The sequence below is a fragment of the Bubalus bubalis genome, chromosome 8, assembly GCF_019923935.1.
Source record: "Bubalus bubalis isolate 160015118507 breed Murrah chromosome 8, NDDB_SH_1, whole genome shotgun sequence".
Classification (NCBI taxonomy): Eukaryota; Metazoa; Chordata; class Mammalia; order Artiodactyla; family Bovidae; genus Bubalus; species Bubalus bubalis.
The window spans coordinates 5,620,359-5,635,189 of NC_059164.1; the positions used below are offsets into that span (position 1 = coordinate 5,620,359).

General features: G+C 42.6%; 1 protein-coding gene across 9 annotated transcripts in view; it reads left to right on the forward strand.

Moving 5' to 3' along the window:
* The window catches only part of LOC102400060 (zona pellucida binding protein), a 197,315-nt gene that overhangs the window by 30,710 nt on the left and 151,774 nt on the right, over window positions 1–14,831 (forward strand). The gene's annotated exons all lie outside the window — the stretch shown is intronic.

The following is a 14,831-nucleotide window of genomic DNA, read 5'->3' on the forward strand; positions in this document are numbered from 1 at the left end:
AGTATTGGAGTTTCAGCCTCAGCATCAGTCCTTCCAATGAATACCCAGGACGGGTCTCCTTTAGGATGGACTGGTTGGATCTCCTTGCAGTCCATGGGACTCTCAAGAGTCTTCTGCAACACCACAGTTCAAAAGCATCAATTCTTCAGCACTCAGCTTTCTTCACAGTCCACCTCTCACATTACATCTTGTGAATTAAGTGAATATTTTCTAATGTAGCATTTTAATTACTTTAGTGATTTTTACTCTATATATTTTGAGTCATTTCCTTATTAATTTCTCTAGAGATTACCACATATATCTTAACCTATCAGAATCAGCTTGATATCTTTACTAACTTAATTCTAGTGAGATATAGAAACCTTAAACTTAAGTAGATGCGTTCCTTTTCCATGCTTTTTGTGGTATATTATAAATATTATATCTGTAAATGTTCCAAAACTAACAATACATTTCTATATTTATTTTTTGTATAATTTTATATATCTCAGAGAAGCTGAAATTAGAACAAGTATATACTTATAGACTTTTTTACATAATCTTGTTTATCATTTTTTATTTTCTTAAAATGTTCCTATTCTTCCAAGCTTCCATCTGTAATCATTTCTTAAGCTAATACAGCCTTGCTTCTACCTACTTCCCTTCTGTTTCTATTGGAAAATCTGTATTTATGTTTGGTCCCAGTGATAACATCATGCACACAAATTCTTTTATATAATTGCTTTTTAAATCAGTAAAGAGGAAAAGTAGAAATAAGCACTTATTCTGTCTTTATAATTACATAATTTACTGGTGTAGCTTGTTTTTTGTGTATTGAGGTCATATTCTTTCAGTCTTGAAAATTCAAGAAAATTTGAAGATCTAATTAGTTTTATCCACTTTGATTAAAATTTGGTATTGGGACGTTTGTGAAAAAAGTTTTAAAACACTTGGTCAAAAATCATCAGTCACTGTGAGACAATACTTATTTCTTAACCAGAGTTACAAGAGATAACACAAGTAAACGGAGAATCACTTAAAAGCAAAGAACCTCACATAATATTTTATCAGAAATGGCATTCCAAGAAAACTTTATTTTCTTAACAGAAAGAAAAATTTAATCCAAGCCTTACCTTAGCTTGCTACCAACATAATCAGTTTACCCAACTAAATGCAATCCAATCTGAGAAAATCCTGATCGTGCATAACTCTTTCAATACTTTTTCATAAATTCTCATGCCTTCTTTTACTGAAAACATATCTTACTTTCCTTAAAAGATTTTTCCACACCAAATTACTTTTCTTGCTGACAGATTTTCAAGAGATCAAAAGTCTAGTAAACCTACGTACAACAAAAGTATTATGCTTAACATTGATGACTCCTGAGACTGTATTATGTCTGTATTAATCTATATTAATCAAACCAACAAGCTTAAGCTACCTTCAGTACCAAATGTCAGTTTGGTACTGAATTCTTTCCAGATGACTTCATTCTGGCCACATTACTTTATATGTCTGAGTATTTATATAAGCATTTAATTTCCCTTAAGTCAATTAAATATAGCTTCTTTTGTGAATTAACACACAAACACAGAGGCCTCATATTTCCTCTTCCAAATTTCAGCCATGAATCAGGTACAGCAATGTAAAACCCATCTGTCTGCAAGAGTTTGGTTTAAATTTGGATTTCTAGCAGATGGGACAAATCAAGCTCACTTCTCTAGATAGCTAAATCCGTTTCACTAATATTTAGGGAAAGGATGCTCAAAGTTTGTATTTTTCTTTGACAAGTTCCAAATTATTTACTCTCTTTTTCAAAATTTACATTTAAAAAAGATGGCATAGAGAAAGGTTTCTAGAGAAAAACCAGGTAGGATATTTGCATCTTAAAGGCACAGGCAAATCCCTCCTAGGATAACTTTGTTTCCCCTTTGTTTAGTACTTACAAACCTCTTAAGATAGATGGGGAAGGTTTTGGGAGTGCTAAAAATATTGCTGGGTTTTGAATTATTTTTGGAGCTACACCTCTGGTCCTGTAAAGACTAGATTTGTAAAACAAAGTTTTTTGTGTTTTTTTTTTTTTCCCCCCTTTTAAAAAGGATTGGGTGGCTTCTCAGTGATACTGAGGGACTAATATACCCATTTACCCATGTTGGGATGTTTTACTTTCCCTCCTGTAGGTTAGGGGAGAAGGCCTCTTTGAAATTTCTATCCAGGAAGATCCCCTGGAGAAGGGAATGACTACCCAGGGCAGTAGTCTTACCTTGAGAATCCCATGGATAGAGGAGCCTGGCAGACTACAGTCCATGGGGCCACAAAGAGTTGGACACAACTGAGCGACTGAGCAATGCACATACACATGGTTAGCTTAGTTGGATCAGTGGCCTCCCATTTTGGTACTCTATTTTCAAACACTTTTGGGTATCCTCCCTGGCTTTAAGAAGCTTCCCACATAGCTCAAGTAGTGAAAAATCTTCTGCCTGCAATGCAGGAGACACAGGAGATGTGGGTTTGATCCTCAAGTTGGGAAGATCCCCTAGAGGTAGAAGTGGCAACCACTCCAGTATTCTTGCCTGGAAAATCCCATGGACAGAAGAGCCAGGTGGGCGACAGCCCATAGGGTTGCAGAATTGGACATGAATGAGCATGCATATTCGTGTTCAGACCTTTGATCTGAGGAGGCTTGCCTACTGCCTCTCCCATTGGCACTCTCTGCTTGAATTCTGTAAGCACACAGATGGAACCATTCATGACACTATGGGGTCTGGATTTGTCCATTCAAAGGCAAATAGATAATGGGAGTCTGGGTGCAGGGAAGAAAACCACCTAACACTGTGAACCAGTTCAGCCACCCATAGTTTTACAGCTTAGATGGGCTTGTCAACTGAAAGAGATGTGCAACTTGAGAGTAGTGAATCAAGTTTTATTTGGGGCAAAATGAGGATAGCATCCCAGGAGGTAGCACCTCAAATAGCTCTGAGAGACTGCGCCCAAGAGGCAGTGGGGGAAGGTCAATATATAAAATTTTGGTGAAGGGGAAGTTCAGTACAATTAAGCACTCAATTTATAAAAGATTTTCTGCTAGTCATGAAATGCTGAGGTCCTCATGAAGGGAGTTAGTGCTTTTCTAGATATGAAGAGATGCAAGGATTGGGATCATGAGGTCAGTTCCTGAAAACATCTAACTATCTAAAGACCTGTCCCCCACCAGATTCCCTGGAGCACAGAGTGCCTCACTCCACCCTGAACTCCTTCAGGGGTGTTGAAGGTCAACAGCCACAGCACAGGTTCAGTCTCCTCAGAGGCAGATGGCAGACGCCCTCATTGTCCAAGCACTGGCAGTGCTCTTGGCAGGTGTCGTTTTGTATCTGACAGGATGGAATGGTGATCTCCTCTAGTTTGAGACTGTGTTAGATTCCTCTGGCCAAGACCAATTGTTTGTCCTGGTGGCTGCCATCTCCATAAGGATCTCCAGCTTGGGCTGTTTTCTGGAATTTAGTGAGCAAGTCCCTTCCCGACAAGCAGATGGGGCACTTGGATGTGAGCAGAAATGGATGTGCAAAGGTAAAGCCTTCTAGCAAGCAGTTGAGGGGAGGGGTAGATTACTTGGTTTGGGCTTTCTGTCCATCCCTGTTATACAACATTGAGAAGACAAGGGTCCAGGGACATGATAGCACACAGTAGACAGTCCCCATATTTAGTAAGAAAATGACTTTCCTACCTGCCACATCAAAGATTACCTCAGGTTCCTCTGGAGAAATGACCAGGTATCCTTTGGGAGCCAGGGAAAGTCCTGGGCTCCATCAGTCTTCGGTCCTCTTACCATCATTGGTTTGGTAGCCCCAGGTCCCCTTTGGGACTGAGGGAAGTTCCTCTTCCAGTGACCTTTTCATTTTCATATCAAGCAGAGTCCCAGTGGACTTTTTCCATATAGGCAGCATTTGTTTTTCCAGTGACCCTATTGGCCACACTTAAAACAACAGATATTTTCTCAGTGAGACAGAGGCTTGATCCAGGCTTCCTGGTTCTTGTCCTCACCATGGGTTTTCACAAGGGTGGGTAACCCTGAGGTGGTGTATGGGTTAGGGCTGCCTCTGGTAATTGTGCTGTTAGCTTTTGAATCCTTTTTGCCCTTTCAACCCTATCTCTATTGTTAAATACTACAAAGGCCAAATCCATGAGCTGATTTATGGGGGTCTAGGGTTTCACTTTCACTTTTCACTTTCATGCATTGAAGAAGGAAATGGCAACCCACTCCAGTGTTCTTGCCTGGAGAATCCCAGGGGCAGGGGAGCCTGGTGGGCTGCCGTCTGTGGGGTCGCACAGAGTCTGACACGACTGAAGCGACTTAGCAGCAGCAGCAGGGTTTTCAGGTCCCCAAAGGGGAGTTACAGATAAATGGTCTAGATGACTGTCCCCACTCAGAATTGGGGGGAGTAGGATTTCCCAGCTGTGGATCTCAGGGAGGTAAAGTCGTAAGGGGATCATCTGAAACATCAAGCTCCTGAAGGGGAAGAAGGCACTTTGAAGGGATGTGAACCAGGCACACCTGGCTGGAGTTCTTCAGACCTGGATTTTGTAATAGCGTCATGGACCTTTGGATGGATGGGACTTACTCCCCCCGCCATTTTCCTTTCCTTTTACAAAATAGGCCCAGCTGCAAGATGGTATTGTAATTCAGTCATCCAACTTTTTTTTTTGGCCACATCTCTTGGTTTCCTAGTATGTATTGGGATCATGCAGTATTGCAAAAGAAAATTAATTTCTTTTCCTTAAACCATCCTGTCTAAATTTTCTCCAGTTAGCTAATATGCATCCTAGCAGGGAGTCCTTCAGGATGCTTGTAGTCGCCACCATTTTTTTGGGGGGTATTTTGATAAGACAGGGGTCTGATTGATCCTTGTCAGACAGTAGTTATTTGTCCTGGCATTCTCCCAGTGTCAACAGTGGGGTCCCTGTGAATGCCTGAAATCTGCCACATTGGTTAGCTTGAGGAGGCCGCTTAGATTAGTTAAGAAAAGGAATAAAAGACAGTGGGGGAAGAAGCAACCAGAATCCCAGGACCTAGATCCGTTAGAGACAGAGGGAGGAGACCTCCCTGAGCCAACTGAACAGATTACCTTTATCACTGAAAGAAACAAATAGAGCTGAAGGGTATCTCTCCTCAGGATGTGGTCCATGTGATGTTGAGGAGGGCTGTTGTTGAGTCGCTAAGTCATATCCATTCTTTGCGATCTCATGGATGGTAGCATGCCAGGCTCCTGTGACCTCCACTATCTCCCCGAGTTTGCTCAATCTCCTAGCAATTGAGCAAACTCGGGGAGATAGTGGAGGACAGAGAAGAGCTACCTCTTCATAGAATTAAAAGAGGCAAAACCCAATCTGCCGGCAAAGCCAGCAAGCAGGAGCAGGGATCAATAGATAGTCCAAGAGGTCAAGAGAGGAGTATATAAGAGAAATCTAGGACAGGAGGGAAGGTGTACAGTCATGATGCTTCCCAAGAGACATGTGTAAGCCCACTACCTCCTCTCAGGGGTTGGCAAAGTCTGCCTGTGACCCCCACGAGATAAGTGCTTACCCACACTTCTATTCAAGGGTGTCTGGGCGCCCCACCAGATGTGACCCTTAAGAGGGAGCATGACACCTGGCTTGGTATCACAACTGATGATGGGGTTGAAATAAGGAGGAAGACTGAGTGGGGCTAGGAAGGTGCACAGCTGCAAGCTTCATTGCAGGGAGGACCTGCAGCCCTCTGGAGGGAAGTGCTTGCCCACAACATTCTCTTGGGGATGCAATGATGCTGTAAGCCCCAAAAGTATTTGGGGAGGGCCAGGCTACAAATCTGAAGGAGGATTCAGGGAATTCTCCAGTTTGGGCCCTCTCATAGTTCCAGCATCCTGGAACTGGGGCTGGGATGAAGGATGAGCAGGGAGGGGAGGAGCCACAGGGGAAACTCACCCAAGCAAGTTGTCAGTTGCGTGTGACACAGTCTTTATTTGAATGTCCAGTGGTCATCTTGTGGATCTTCTCAAGTTCACAGAGATAGAACAATAGAGGAAAGCAAAAGATCGAGGGCCTTGGGCCTTGTGGGCTCCTTCACAGACAGAGAACTGGTCTCTGCCAGATCCTGCAGGCAGCGTCAGCTACCACCTAAGGGGCTACTTGAATCTACATGGCTTGTGACAAGTCCCTGTCACCCTTCAGAGTGGGAGCTGTAGCCTAACAGGTGGATGGAGATTATGCTCTTTGAGGCCCCTCTTGGGCAACAGAAAAGATGTTGAAGGAAAGAAAGTGGCGCACAAAAGGATTGTCACGTCCCAGGTCTTAGAGTCCCTGGGATGGCTGCCAAGCATGGGTTCTTGGCTTCTAGCAGGACAGAATTCAAGAAAGAGCCATAGTAAAGAGAAAGAAAGCTTATTCAGGGAGATACACACTCCATAGACAGAGTATGGGCCATCTTGGGGGACAGGAGACACCTGAGTATGGGGATTATCACTTTTTATAGGGCTGGCTAATTTCATAGGCTAATGAGTGGGAGGAGTATTCTAGCTATTTTGGGGAAGGGCTGGGGATTTCCAGGAATTAAATTAGGGCCTTTCCCACCTTTTGACCTTTATGGTTTGGAACTGTCAATGGCGCCTGTAGGTGTGTGTTATTTAGCTTGCTGATGTGTCCCACTGAGCCTGTACTGAGGTGCAAGGTTAAGTGGAAGTTTACTCCCTGACCATCTTGAACCTATTTGCTTCTAATCAGTTTATGTCATATCCTCAGGCTTTGTCAACCTTTTAAAGGTTGTGCCCTGTGGATTCCTTTCTCGGTAATGTGCATATCTATTGTTTTCAACAATCCCCTGGGGCATAAATTCCTCTAAAACTGATCCAATTAAATGTGGGTTCCCCAGGTCCTTCTTTGAGCTGTGTTCTGACCTCGGGGTTGTTCCTTCCATCTGACTCTTCAGGTGTTGCTCTCTGACAGACTAGGCCACCTGCCATTTAGCCTGTATCTCCAATGAGTCTACAAACCTTCTCCAGGTTGTCTTTCTCCATACTGCCAGTGTTTCTGAAAGTGCCCCACAGTTGATCACAGAGTTCCTTCGAGAAGAGATTCTGAGCTCTCTGTTCTGTGGTCTGTTTGTGTTCTCATCCCTGACAGACTCTCTGAGCTGCAGCTCTGGAGCTGGGGCTGGGGACAGTGGCATTCTTCTCTTTGAGTGACACCCTGCATTAGGCTTCCCTGGTAGTTGGTAAAGAATCCACCTGCAATGCAGAAGACCCGGTTTGATTCCTGGGTCAGGAAGATCCTCTGGAGAAGGGATAGGCTACCCACGCCAGTATTCTTGGACTTCCTCTGTGGCTCAGATGGTAAAAAATCTACCTGCAATGCAGGAGACCTGGGTTCAACCCCTGGGTTGGGAAGATCCCCTGGAGAAGGGAAAGGCTACCCACTCTAGTATTCTGGCCTAGAGAATTTCATGGGCTGCATAGTCCATGGTATCACCAAGAGTCGGATAGGACTGAGTGACTTTGACTGCGTTAGGAACTTAGTGTTTGGTGGAGGGGTAGCAGTAGCAGCCCCAGAGCTCTTCAGTGTGTTTCTCCTGGTGTGGAGCCTTCATGCGATGAGCTAGATCAGGGTTGTGGGCTCCCAGTTTTCTCAGAATTGCTATAGCCAGGTTAGAGCCTCCATCTTACAATGTGGGGATGACAGAGGAGGGTGCGAGCCCTCACCTCTCAGCTGTCCTCACCTGCAACTTCCATGTAGCACCAGATACCTCTGGTCTGCACAAGAAAGACTTTTTCTTGTCCTTTCTTGTCTTCACCAATCTGGGTTTCCCTCAGTTGAGCTGAGAAGTGGAGAGAGAGAGAGAACCTGGGTTCAGATCCACAGAGTCCCACTGTTCTTACTGACTTGCAGTAAGAGTGTTTGGTGTTATTCTGTTTCTTCCCCAGTGGCTCGGAGTTAAAAGCTTCTGCCTGCAATGCAGGAGACGTAGGAGATGCAGGTTTGATTCCTAGATGGGGAAGGTCCCCTGAAGGAGGAAGTGGAAGCCCACTCCAGTATTCTTGCCAGAAAATCCCATGGTCAGAGGAACCTGCTGGACCATAGTCCTAAGGGGTTGCAGAGAGTCAGACATGACTGAGCACACATGTGGGCAGGGCTGGAGTGTTCTGTTCAGACATGCTTGAGGAGGTTTTTTGGCTTTATAGGGTCTTAGCTATGGCACATGGTATCGTCTTTGTGTCATGCAGGATCTTTCATTGTGGTGTGTGGGCTCTCTAGTTGTGGGGCATGGACTCTATTTGTGGTGCATGGGCTCTCTAGTTGTGGTGTGTGGGCTCTCTAGTTGTGGTGTGTGGGCTCTCTAGTTGTGGGGCATGGACTCTCTAGTTGTGGGGCATGGACTCTATTTGTGGTGCATGGGCTCTCTAGTTGTGGTGTGTGGAATCTCTAGTTGTGGTGTGTGGGCTCTCTAGTTGTGGGGCAAGGACTATAGTTGTGGTGAGTGGAATCTCTAGTTGTGGTTCATGGACTCTAGTTGTTATGTGTGGGCTCACTATTTGTGGTACGTGGGTTCTCTAGTTGTGGTGCGTGGGCTCTTAGTTGTTGTGCATGGGCTCTCGGGTTGTGGGGCATGGGCTCTCTAGTTGTGGTGTGTGGGCTCTGTGGTTGTGGGGCATGGACTTTATTTGTGGTGTGTGGCCTCTCTGGTTGTGGCATGTGGGCTCTCTGGTTGTGGGGCATGGACTCTAGTTGTGGTGTGCGGAATCTCTAGTTTGGGGCATGGACTCTATTTGTGGTGTGTGGGCTCTCTGGTTGTGGGGCATGGGCTCTCTAGTTGTGGTGTGTGGGCTCTCTAGTTGTGGTGTGTGGGCTCTCTGGTTGTGGGGCATGGACTTTATTTGTGGTGTGTGGGCTCTCTGGTTGTGGTTCATGGACTCTATTTGTGGTGTGTGGGCTCTCTAGTTGTCATGTGTGGGCTCTCTGGTTGTGGGGCATGGGCTCTCTAGTTCTGGTGTGTGGGCTCTCTAGTTGTAGTATGTGGGCTCTCTGGTTGTGGGGCATGGACTTTATTTGTGGTGTGTGGGTTCTCTAGTTGTCGTGTGTAGGCTCTCTGGTTGTGGGTCATGGGCTCTCTCATTGTGGTGTATGGGCTCTCTAGTTGTGGTATGTGGGCTCTCTGGTTGTGGGGCATAGACTTTATTTGTGGTGTGTGGGCTCTCTAGTTGTTGTGTGTGGGCTCTCTGGTTGTGGGGCATGGGCTCGCTAGTTGTGGTGTGTGGGCTCTCTGTTTGTGGGGCTTGGACTCTAGTTGTGGTGTGTGGGCTCTCTAGTTGTGGGGCATGGGCTCTCTACTTATGGTACATGGGCTCAGTAGTTGTGTCATGAGAGCTTAGTTGCTCCTAGGCATGGGGGATTTTAGTTTCCTGACCAGGAATTAAACCCATTTTTTTTTTTTTTTTTTTGCATTGCAAGGTGGGATCTTAACCACTGGACCACCAGAGAAGTCCCCTAGAAATGTCTGAGGGATTTTAATTGTTGATTTTACTTTTAATTCAATGTGTCAGAGAGTGTGGTTTACATAATTAATTTTTAAATTTGTTGACTCCTTTAGGATCTCTAAAAATCTTGCCCTTTGACTATTTTTATTTCTGGAATACTAATTAAACATATTTATTCAGTTCAGTTCAGTCGCTTAGTCGTGTCCGACTCTTTGCGACCCCATGAATTGCAGCACACCAGGTCAAACTCACATCCATCGAGTCGGTGATGCCATCCGGCCATCTCATCCTCCGTCCTCCCCTTCTCCTCCTGCCCCCAATCCCTCCCAGCATCAGGGTCTTTTCCAATGAGTCAAGTCTTTGCATGAGGTGGCCAAAGTACTGGAGTTTCAGGTTAGCATCATTCCTTCCAAAGAACACCCAGGACTGATCTCCTTTAGGAGGGACTGGTTGGATCTCCTTGCAGTCCAAGGGACTCTCAAGAGTCTTCTCCAACACCACAGTTCAAAAGCATCAATTCTTCGGCACTCAGCTTTCTTTACAGTCCAACTCTCACATCCATACGTGACCACTGGAAAAACCATAGCCTTGACTAGACGGACATTTGCTGGCAAAGCAATGTCTCTGCTTTTTAATATGCTATCTAGGTTGGTCATAACTTTCCTTCCAAGGAATAAGCATCTTTTAATTTCATGGCTGCAGTCACCATCTGTAGTGATTTTGGAGCCCAGAAAAATAAAGTCAGCCACTGTTTCCACTATTTCCCCATCTATTTCCCATGAAGTGATGGGACCAGATGCCATGATCTTCGTTTTCTGAATGTTGAGCTTTAAGCCAACGTTTTCACTCTGCTCTTTCACTTTCATCAAGAGGCTTTTTAGTTCCTCTTCACTTTCTGCCATAAGGGTGACGTCATCTGCATATCTGAGGTTATTGATATTTCTCCTGGCAATCTTGATTCCAGCTTGTTTCTTCCAGTCCAGCATTTCTCATGATGTAGTCTGCATATAAGTTAAATAAGCAGGGTGACAATATACAGCCTTGACCTACTCCTTTTCCTATTTGGAACCAGTGTGTTGTTCCATGTCCAGTTCTAACTGTTGCTTCCTGACCTGCATATAGGTTTCTCAAGAGGCAGGTCAGGTGGTCTGGTATTCCCATCTCTTTCAGAATTTCCCATAGTTTATTGTGATCCACAAAGTCAAAGGCTTTGGCATAGTCAATAAAGTAGAAACAGATGTTTTCCTGGAACTGTTGCTTTTTCGATGATCCAGCAGATGTTGGCCATTTGATCTCTGGTTCCTCTGCCTTTTCTAAAACCAGCTTGAACATCTGGAAGTTCATGGTTCATGTACATATTTATTAGGGTTTCTCAATTTATCATCCATATTTTTGGCTTGTATAGTATCAATATATGCAGATCTTTAAATGTTTATAGCCCTGTGTTTTAGGTACCTTTATGTGATTTGTCAAACTATTCTTCAAGGATGTGATGTCTGCAGTTCAGCTAGTCTGTTCACTTAATGTTTTAACTTTGGTGCCATTTGTTTTTCTGTTTCAGTGACTGTACTTTCCACCTCCAGTATTTCCAGTTGTATCTTTGTCTCTAAAATCTCCACTTATTGTTTAGTCATGTCTGCTGGGCTTTGTTCTGTAATTTCCTATTCTTATTTACTACTTTAATACTTTGAGATACATTTCTTAGTTTTGTTTTTAAATTTTCATAATATGTGTGAAAACTTGTTTGTATCCATATCCTTCACAAAAATAGGTGTTATTGCTCTTTAGTTTGTATAGTGAGTATAAAATGCTATGCCACTGTCATGATTGCAGTTTCCTTAGTACTAGTATCTCTGAGCATCATATTCTGTGTTTATTATTCCTTCTGAGATGTTCTATTTCTGTTTTTTACCTGTTTTTCTAAGTTGTGTTCTTACCAATTTCTAGTAAGTTCAAGTACTCTAACTCTGAATGTATATATGAGTAATTTTTCAATAGTGGTCTAGGGACTCCTGGGAGTCCTGAGTCCCTTTCAGTGGGTCAATAAGGTGAAAACTATTTTATAATTATACTATGATATTATTTACTGATTTAGCTGTGTTGAGATTTGCAGTTATAGTGGGTAAACTACTGTGGAGTAATCCACAATTACCCGAAAAAGCTGTTAAAATGTTTCTTGCCAACCAACTACATATCTCTATGAGGCAATAAACCGGCATGTCACATGTCATTGAATGCACAAGCCAGTGTACAAATCCAGCTAACTTCTCTTAAACCAAATATTAAACAGCTTTTCAACATATAAAACGATACTGCTCTTCTCACTGATTCTTTTTGAAGAATGTTATTGTGCCTAAAAGGGTTTTTAAATATTACTGCCTGATGAGTTTTTACCATCTTAAATTTGATTAATAAACATTTTTAAAGTTTTTCAGTTTGAATATCTAGTAATTTAAATATTGGTAGCTACATCCTACATAAAAGTTCTTTGATGGATTCTTAGGGATTTTTAAGAATGGATGTAAAGGGATCCAGAAACCAAAACTTTTGAGAACAGCTCCTGTAGATTTTTCCTGTCATTTTTTATCATTTTTATTTTTCTAGAGCCATATATATCTATCGTCTTTTAAAGCCTCTGATTTTTGCACGAGGGTTTGATTTTGTGAATTGTTGCAAGGGTTCACTGCAAGGACTTGGAGTTATATTGGTGGCTAAGGCGAGGAGTATACAGTAGGAGCAACATGGGGATCGGCATGGACTGAACCCGGAGGAGTCCCGTTCAGGCCTCCTGTGCTCAGTCCTTCCAGTGTGAGGCCACATTGAAACTCTCGCTTATTTAGTGGTGAGAATCCAGTAGCCTGTGTGCCGACTCAATACCCAAGCATTGATTAGGAGCTAGTCATAGAGGCTGACAACAAAAGTCCCAGACTTCAGAGGCGCAGGGTTTACTTCCTCGAGTGGGAACCAGTTTTATCATGTGGGGAACGATGCCTGTTCAGGTAGGAAATGTTTACCAGCCAAGGGCCAGTCCTGTAGGTAGCCTGCGGTGTTCTCTTTTATACAACTTGTTAATAACTCTTTGACACCTACACGTGGATCCTGAATTTCTGTGTGTGTTAATGTGTACTTCTCCCAAAGTTAAGGAGCACTCTTCAGAAGAGGATACTCTTGACACAGTTTTTGAGAGCATTTTGGAAGTATTGTGGCTTATATTCAGGCTTCTTTCTATGGAAGGCAGTAACATGATACATGCCAGAATTCTTGAAAGAAAAGAGAGTTCCTTTTTGGTCCATGAATAGGGAACACTTGCTCTGTTTGCAGTCCTTGTGGTGAGTCTTGCTCCAGCTTCCAGCTTCATCTAGTGAGATTCACTCTTTTTTTTTTTTTTTTTTGTGGTTCACTCTTCTACATGGTGCTTGTATCACATCACATGGCTTTGATGTGATCAGTCATGATGCAATCATTATAAATCAATTATTTATCATATGGCAATGTATGTATCAGAGAAGGCGATGGCAACCCACTCCAGTACTCTTGCCTAGAAAATCCCATGGAATGAGGAGTCTGGTGGGCTGCAGTCCATGGGGTCACTAAGAGTCGGTACGAATGAGCAGCCTCACTTTCACTTTTCACTTTTATGCATTGAAGAAGGAAATGGCAACCCACTCCAGTGTTCTTACCTGGAGAATCCCAGGGACAGGGGAGCCTGGTGGGCTGCCGTCTATGGGGTCGCACAGAGTCGGACACAACTGAAGCGACTTAGCAGCAGCAGCAATGTATGTGTCAGTAAATGCATGATAAGTTTTTAAGATTTATGTAGAAATGTGACATTTTCAGTTTTCTTATTCACAGTTTCATGGACCTTTTTGGTGTGGGGACACAAATCTTCCTTTAGCTTACAGAGCATTGTCCCTTTTTGTCCCTGATTAATTTCTTCTCTGTCTTCTCTGTCCTTTCCTGGAACTCCTTCCGTTTGACATTGTATATCTAGGATCTCTCTTCCTTTTCCCTTATTTTGCTCTTCTAATTTTGCTCTTCTAATTTTGCTCTGCACTACACAAGAATTCCATTACTTCATTTACAAACATATAATTATATTTTTAACCTCATTTTCATGTATTCAGTTGCTTTTAAAATTTTCAGTATTTGTATTTTAAAATTTTTCCAGAATTATTTTCATATTTACCATCTCCTCTCTTCTACAGTAGCTTTATAGTAGTTTTATGGATATGTTTTCTATATTTACTAGTTAGAATTTTACATATTTACAAATGATTCCAACATTAATTTCTTTTATGTTATTTTCCCTTGTTTTTTCATTTTCATATTTTTCTTTAATGCTCCTGTATTTCCCCAGATTTGGTTAGGAAAGTCTGGTTTTAATTCATGATTGTAAATGAAACTGGTAGTTTTCTCACTAATTATAAGCTGTCTGATGTCAGCCTTGAAGACAAAGCCTGGCAGTACTCAATCTGTGCATTTAACTTTGGCTCAAATGAACAGGTAGGAAAGTGAACGGTGGTGGCTCTCATCTCAGTGCTGGTGGTGAGTGTTGCCGCGGCCTGAGAGCCAGGAACAGGCCCCTTATTAGCAAAAATAGCAGCAGAGCTCCCTTTCTTGGAAAGTAAACTTTTCTGATTTTTAGTATTGTAGATTTCTTACCATTTTTCTATTTCTTATATCATTTCAGTGAGATTTTGAAATTTATAGGGGAAAAAAAGGCATTCTTAGTTTCAGATGTTATAATTAAACTCAAGGGACTTCCCTGGTGGCTCAGAGGTAAAGGATCAGCCTGCCAAGCAGCAGACATAGATTCCACCCCTGGATCGGTAAAATCCCTTAGAGAAGGAAATGGTAACCACTTCAGCATCCTTGCCTGGGAAATCCAATGGACAGAGAAGCCTGCTGGGCTAAGTCCATAGGATTACAAAAGACATGACTTAGCGACAAAACAACAATCAAACTCAGTATAGCTTGTAGATATGTTAGAAGCATGCTTTTTTTTTTTTTTTTTTTTTTTGCCTATTGTTAAATGACTAATTTCTTCCAAGATAAATATTTGAACTTACAGAAGTTTCTCTTCTGAGTTTGAGGCATCAAGACATGGTGGTAAAGGGCATAGCCTCTGGGCCAGGCTCCGAAGCTGGAGTCTCAGTTTTCATAGCATAGACATTAGTCATGTGATGTAATTCCTGCCTCCTTCAGTTTCCTTGTGATGGATGTAAAGATTATCCAATATTAATAAATTAAAGAGATTTAAATGAGTTACTGTTTGTAAAGGGCCTCTAATAGTACCTATAAGTCACTTGTAACTGCTAGATGAGTATTTGTTAAATTAAAAATAATATATAT